Genomic DNA, 6746 nt, shown 5'->3' on the forward strand with positions numbered 1-6746 from the left:
AAAAAAAAAAAAAAAAGTGTTCTCACGGAACATCAACCTCGGAAAAGGCCACTCAGTAATCGTTACAGATCAAGACAGAACACAGCCACTCTGTAATCATGTGTGAACACAGACAAGACGTGAACATCATCCAAGCCACGAAAATGACCAAACAGTCCTCTCCTGGCTGATGCTGCTTCTTAACCAATTACAACTTTAGCCTTGCTCTGGTTGACCCCTCTTCTCCAGAAGATTTATTAAGAAACTCAGTCATAGAAATAACCTCGCTTCCTGATGGCATACAATCTAGAACAAAGCCCAGCTTCCGTAAGCTCTCCTCAAAATCCCCAACTCAAATCCAAATCCTATAATAGGTTTTTTAACACCATCTTACTCATAGTTTCCTACTGTGTGCTTTTTCCCTCATTTTAACAATAACCAACGTATTCAACTATAGGTGTCTTCCTGGTGGTCTTTGGCTTGGGGCACTGACACTCCTTAACATCCAACACTAACAGCCTGTACATTTCATTTTACCGTATTTACTGTCTGTCTCCTCATTAGAACATAAGCTCCTTGAGGCAGAGCAAGGGCTCCACGAATTTTTGAAAGAAATATCCGTGAGGAAATTGAAGTCCAGAGGCAGCAGTGCATTTGGGCAACGGCCCACAGTCCTTAAGTAGCGGAGCCAGGTTGTAAACGCAACCTTGGGAGCTCTTGCTCCTGGGCCCTGCTGCTGTGTTGGCGCCATGACACGTAGGCAGTGGGTGGAATTCGCTCCCCTGCCTTCTTCTCTAAGTTCATGTGTTTCCCCTCTGGGGACTGATTTCCCTCTTTGCGGGGGAAAAAAAAAAAAAAAAAAAAAAAAAGGATTGAAATAAATGTGGAAATAAATCTGCGCCCTCTTTTGACAGTTGACCTCAATCACTGGTGGATGTTTTGCGCCAAAGCGCAATGCCTTAACCGGAAGTGACTGAAGCAAGGGGCGGGAATGGGGGGAGTTTTGTTCTTGCGTTTCTGGCCTGGTCCTGGCTCGTTTGAGATGTAGTCCCTGCCCTGTCTCTCAGGTCAGAAGTAGCTGAGAATATGTGAGCTGATTCCACCGGGGGAGGGGCACCTCCGACTGCCCCTCGACCCACCTGTCGTTCTTCTGGCTGGTCCAGGTTTGGATGGAGGCGTTCTCTCACCTGATGTCTCCATCCCAGCCGTGACCACCTCACCCCTGGCTCCTCTGCAGTTCGCCAGCCCCCTCTGCCCCTCTCCCTTACCACCCTGGGCAGGGACTCTTCTCTATGACTTTAGGATCCCATAGATCTGCCCTCTTTCAAAATAAGTTTCTGGTATTTCCACCCTTTCAACAAGAATACATTGAAGATTTGTACACCCATACTCATAGCATCATTATTCACAAAAGCTGACCCATGGAAGTGATCCAAGTGTCCATCGACTAATAAATGGGTAAACAAAATGTAATGTATCCATATAATAAGATATTATTCAGTCTTAAAAAGGAAGGAGATTTTGACATATGTACAACATGACTGAACCTTGAGGTCGTTATGCTAAATGGAATAAACCAGTCACAAAAGGACAAATACTGTAGGAGTCCACCTATATGGGGTACCTAGAGTAGTTAAATTTACACTCAGGATATTTAACATTGGTTTGATCAGTGCACCCACATTCAGACTGTCCCAAATGCCTCCTGACTCTTTGCCACTTCAACCACACCTCCGCTGAGAAGTCCTCCCAGATTACCCCCTGTAAAGCATGTCTGACTCTGTTAGTCTCTGTTTTTAGGGATCAGCAAACACTTTCTGAAAAGGGCCAGGTAGTACATTTTTTAGGCTTTGTGGCCCATAGTTCTCTCACTATTGTAAGGGGAAAGCAGGCACAGACAATATGGAAATTAATTGGTGTGGCTGTGTGCCAATAAAACTTTAATTATGGACACTGAAAAAAAAAAAAAGAATCCACTGAAGATTAGCTAAGCTGTAAGACCCACTCTAGGTGGGAGGATCGGGGGTGGGGGGGGGTACCCTGGGGAACAGGACAGGCTCTATGTTGTATTGGAGCTCACACCATAGTGCAGGAAGACAGATCATTAGCAGATGAACCAATTTTCAAAACTCATTCTGGATATGGGCACATGCTCTGAAGAAAATGAAGCAGGGTGATATTTTAAAACTGAATACAGGGCTTCCCTGGTGGCGCAGTGGTTAAGAATCCACCTGCCAATTCAGGGAACATGGGTTCCAGCCCTGGTCCGGGAAGATCCCACATGCTGCAGAACAACTAAGCCCATTCACCACAACTACTGAGCCTGCGCTCTAGAGCCCACGAGCCACAACTACTGAGCCCGCGTGCCACAACTACTGAGCCCGTGCGCCTAGAAGCCACCGCAATGAGTAGCCCCCACTCCCGGCAACTAGAGAAAGCCTGCGCACAGCAACGAAGACCCAACGCAGCCAAAAAAAATGAATAAATAAAATAAATTAACTTTTTAAAACATTTAAACAAGTGAATATGACGAGGAAAAGCTTTTGCCTCCTTAGTTTTAGGGACCCCAGGATTCTCCATTTTTAACAACAGCCCCGCTCCAGCCAAGTGCCTTGAGTCACGTGGTCTCTGGGCTCCACTTGGAGGAACGCAGGCTAAAAGGAGTCAGATCTGGTGCTGAGCACTGTATAAGATGATTTGTTTTATGCTCACACCAACCTCATGATCAAGGAACGCTTGTAGTTTGTGCTCTAGAAGAGGAAGCTGGGGCTTGGAGAGGCAAAGCCGCTTGCGGAGTTTCTTTATTTTGTATTCATAGCTTGTGCACCTCCTGCGTGGATAGGCTGTGATTGGGATCCCACACAGTCTGCAAAGCCCGGGAAATCTCAGTCTCTAGGGCTCCTTCTGTCCCTTCCCCGACCCCTCCTCCTGGGCCGCCAGCCTTGGTTTCCATGGCAACAGCCTCTCGCCTCACTCCAGGTGGGAGGGAGCTTCTGTGACGTGAAGAGGGTAGAGGGGCTGTCTTAGTCCCTTCGGGCCGTTATAACAGAATACCCATAGATTAGGTGGTTCATGAACGACAGACGTTTATTTCTCACAGTTCCGGAGGCTGGAAGTCCAAGATCAAGGCGCCAGCAGATTCCACGTCTGGTGAGGAACCGACTTCCTAGTTCATAAATGGCCATCTTCTTGCTGTGTCCTCCAGAGGGAGCTCTCAGGGGCACTAATCCCATCATGAGGGCTCCACCCTCGTGACCTAATCACTCACCAAAGGCTCCACCTCCTGACACCACCACACTGGCGGTTAGGATTCAGCATATGAATTTGGGGGACACAAACACTGAGTCCATAGCAGAGGTGGACGCCAGACCAGCATGGCTGGAAAAGGAAGGGCTGAGCAAAGGCTCAAACCTCCAGTTGCCCTAAGAAGTATATCATGTATGCTTTTGCCGCTATTAAAATGAAAACTTACAGTCTTCACAAAAGGATAGAAAATAAAATGGCTTTGGGAATTTCCTAGCAGTCCAGTGGTTAGGACTCCACGCTTTCACTGCTGGGGCCTGGGTTCAGTCCCTGGTCGGGGAACTAAGATCCCGCAAGCTGCCTGGCACAGCCAAAAATAAAATAAAATGGCTTTGTAGTCTTTTGCAGATGCTAAAGAAATCCCAGGTTCTAGTCGGCAGAGGCTGAAAGTGCCAGTGGCTTAAAGTATACTTATTTAAATAATTAAACATAAAGCATACAATGGGATATTATTCAGCCCTGAGAAGAAAGTCCTGCAATTTGTGACAACATGGATGAAACGTCAGGGCATTATGCTAAGTGAAATTAACCAGACAGAAAAGACAAATGCTGTATGATCTCACTTATACATATGTGGAATCCTATAAAAAAAAAAAAAAAGGAATCGAACTCATGGAAAGAGTAGAAGGGTGGTTGCCAGGGGCTGGGGTGGGGGTGGGGGGAATGGGAGATGCTGGCTGAGGTGTAGAAGCCTTCAGTTACAAGGTGAATAAGTTCTGGGGCTCTAACGTACAGTAATGTACAGCATGGTGACTGTAGTTAATACTGTGTCATATACTTGAGATTTGCTAAGAGAGTTCACACACACACACAATTACTCAGATAAAACCAAACTGGACACCAACTTTTTTTTTTCCCCCCCACACCGTACTGCTTGTGGGATCTTAGTTCCCCAGTCAGGGATGGAACCGGTGCCCCCTGCATTGGAAGCACGGAGTCTTAACCACTGGACTGCCAAGGAAGTCCCTGGACACCAATTTTAAAAATAAAATAAATATTTATGAGCTAAATGGATAAGTAAATGCAAACAAACAAAGGCACTGCATTCCCGAGGCAGGGGCTGGGCTGTGGAAAGGTCCTTTTGTTTTTCCAATGTAATTGCTAGTGGTGGTCCCACATCTGCATAAGTAAAATTTGGTACGCTGTGATATACTCTTGTTCATTTTTTATGTCCGTATAATACACAGACATGGCGTGGGATGCCTCAGTGCATGTATGTGTGTGTGCGTGTGTGTGTGTGTGTAGGTGTGTGTAGTTGGGGGAGGGCTCAGCTTAGCATTTCAATCTCACCTGCCCTGCTCTGCCCTTTCCCTTTCTTCAAATTATTTTCCTCTGGCCTCTATTTGTTTCCCTCCACTCCCCCTTAAGGGAAAATTAGACCAAAACAAAAACAAAAAATGAACTTTCTTTTTCTTCCCATTTATGTTTTTCTCCATGTCTGCCTCTCTCCTCTCTGCGTGTATCTTGCTCTCTCTGTCTCCGCCCTCTCTCTCTCCCTCTCTGCCTCATTCTTTCTAGCAGAAACCCCAGAAGCAGCAGAATGCAGAGGTCTGGGGAAAACGTGGTCTTTTCCGTGAACTGCAGGCAACTCACGGACCTCAGAGGAAGCCACACGCTCAGGGTGGTTGCACGATGGCAGCTGTGGTTTCAAGGACCCTCTCCAGCCACAGAAACATCCAAAGTCTAAAGGAAGCCATTTCAGGAGTAAGGAAAACTTTCTCCGAACACCTCTCAGCAGACACAATCTCCTGTCCCGTTGGCCAGATCTGGGTCATGGTAATCACCCCAATCCAATCCTTAGCAAGGAGATGGGGGCCTCCATGACTGGATTAGACCCATCAGAATTTATTCCTTAACTAGGGCTGGGGTCACTCTTTCGTGACACAGGTTCTTACCCCAGGTTCTCACAGACCTGATTCCCTTACATCACTCAAGCCTCATGTCAAATGTCACCTCCTCCGAGAAGCCTTCCATGGACACCCCAAGCAGAGTAACCTTGCCAGGTGCGCACTACCTCTCTCACCCAATCCTTGTCTAGCCTTCAGAGCATTTATCACAATTGTAAGTCATCTTGCTCACTTTTGTTTTCTAGCAGGCAGATACCATCATTACTGGCATTTAACAGGTAAGGAAAACAGAGGCATCTTCTCCAGTCTCATTAAGGGGCGATGCTGAGTGTGCACAGGTGTGGATGTTACCATTGTCGAGGGAACAAACAAACAAAAAAGAACTGAAGGGACTTTCCTGGCGGTCCAGTGGTTAAGACTCCAGGCTTCCACTGCAGGGGCCACCGTTCGATCCCTGTTCGGGAAATTAAGATCCCGCATGCCCTCAGGCCACCAAAAAAAAAAAAAAAAAAAATCTATAGTAGGAATAGAAAAGAGTTTTATTTGAGCCAAACTGAAGACTATAGCCCAGGAGATACAGATTCAGGAAGCACTGTATTCCACTGGACTGCAAAATGGGAGAGCCTTATAAAGGCAAAAACCACAATGTTACGAGTTGTTTGTCCAGAATTATCACTGGATCTGGCAAGAAAAACGTGTGCTTGTGAAACAAGGATTGGCTGGGGTCTGAAATGGTTACATAGTTACAAGGGGAGACCTTGAGACGATAAGGTTGCCGCTGGCAGCTATTAGCAGATATTGTTTTGAGAACGGCTGGTGGTAAATTAAATCATGTGTAAGCCAGAATGACTTCCCCATACCTCAATATGAGAAAATTTCTCACCGTCTCGGCTTCCTCCCCATCATGTACATGTGTTCCCCTCAACTGTGGTTATGCTGTGCCCCTGGTTCTTTTATCTTATTTTTTTTTAACTTATTTATGTATTTATTTATGGCTGCGTTGGGTCTTCGTTGTGGTGCGCAGGCTTCTCTTTGCAGTGGCTTCTCTTGTTGCGGAGCATGGGCTCTAGGCGCGCGGGCTTCAGTAGTTGTGGCTCGTGGGCTCTAGAGCGCAGGCTCAGTAGTTGTGGCCCATGGACTTAGTTGCTCCGCGGCATGTGGGATCTTCCCAGACCAGGGCTCGAACCCATGTCCCCTGCCTTGGCAGGAGGATTCTCAACCACTGCGCCACCAGGGAAGCCCCCTGGTTCTTCTAAATTATAAACCTGAAACATGCTTACGATTAAGCAAAGGTTAAAAAGGCAAAGGCCCGCAGGCAGGACGGATGAACAGAGCAGCAGGGGCTCGTACAGTTAGTCAGGGCCCCACGAGGGTGGGTTAATGCTCACACAGTGGTTATACATTTTGAATATCTTCCTTGCCTATCAGGGTCGAGCACAAAGATGAGCATCAGGTGGCTGAGTGAAGTTGGCAGAGGTAAGAAAGTAGGGTGGAGCAGTGGGTGGGGCGTGGAGGAAATTCCGTACTATCGGTGGGCTTTCTCAACCTGGCACTATCGACATTTGGAGTCAGATGATTCTTTGTCCCAGGAGGACGTCCTGTGTCCTGGCCTCCAGC

This window comes from Eschrichtius robustus, chromosome 19 (genome assembly GCF_028021215.1).
Source record: "Eschrichtius robustus isolate mEscRob2 chromosome 19, mEscRob2.pri, whole genome shotgun sequence".
NCBI classification, from domain to species: domain Eukaryota; kingdom Metazoa; phylum Chordata; class Mammalia; order Artiodactyla; family Eschrichtiidae; genus Eschrichtius; species Eschrichtius robustus.